The 764-nt window shown below is 38.2% G+C and overlaps 1 non-coding gene across 1 annotated transcript; it reads right to left on the reverse strand.

Moving 5' to 3' along the window:
- Positions 1-296: 296 nt before the first annotated feature.
- Positions 297-400, reverse strand: LOC127901557 (small nucleolar RNA R71). The gene has a single exon (XR_008053798.1). It is a non-coding gene; the product is annotated as a small nucleolar RNA R71 (small nucleolar RNA).
- Positions 401-764: the final 364 nt, after the last annotated feature.

Here is a 764-nt window from a genome sequence, read left to right on the forward strand (position 1 = left end):
ATGTAGCTGCTAGGAGCTTTGAATTAAAACCTAGTGTGCTAAATTGTCTCCCCACATTTTATGGCCTAGAAAATGAGGACCCATATAATCATTTGAATGATTTTCATGCAATTTGTCAAACATTTAAATATGAGAATTTTTCAGATGATGATGTTAAACTCAGATTATTCCCATTTTCTTTAAAAGATAGAGCTCGTTCATGGCTTAATACATTACCTGCTAATAGCATTGCATCATGGGAACAAATGGTAACTAAATTTTTAAATAAATATTTCCCAGTGCATAAAACCAATGCTATTCGCAGGGAAATCTCGGAGTTTACCCAGAAAGATGACGAGCAATTTTTCGAAACATGGGAGCGATTCAATGGGCTACTCTTGAAGTGTCCACATCATGGGTACGAGAAATGGCACCAATGCCAATACTTTTTGGAGGGATTATTGCCGAATGTGCAAGAATGGCTAATGGCAACAAGTGGAGGAGAGCTAATGTCAAAAAGTGCATCAGAAATTTGGGAATTCTTCCAGCGACAAGCAGATAATTCCCAACAACGGAGTCGATCACTCAGGAATACTAGAAGAATTAAAGGAGTGAATGAGGTGCAAATTGGCGAATCAAATTTAGAAATCAAAGAAGTCAAGGAGATGGTTGAAGGTCTTGCTCGACAAATAGCATCGTTATCGACTGCTAAATCAACAGAACCACATGACCATGACTCATACTCAGATCAAGCCAATGCCATAGGTGTAATGAGAAAACCATCG

Source organism: Citrus sinensis, chromosome 3, assembly GCF_022201045.2.
Source record: "Citrus sinensis cultivar Valencia sweet orange chromosome 3, DVS_A1.0, whole genome shotgun sequence".
Lineage (NCBI taxonomy): Eukaryota > Viridiplantae > Streptophyta > Magnoliopsida > Sapindales > Rutaceae > Citrus > Citrus sinensis.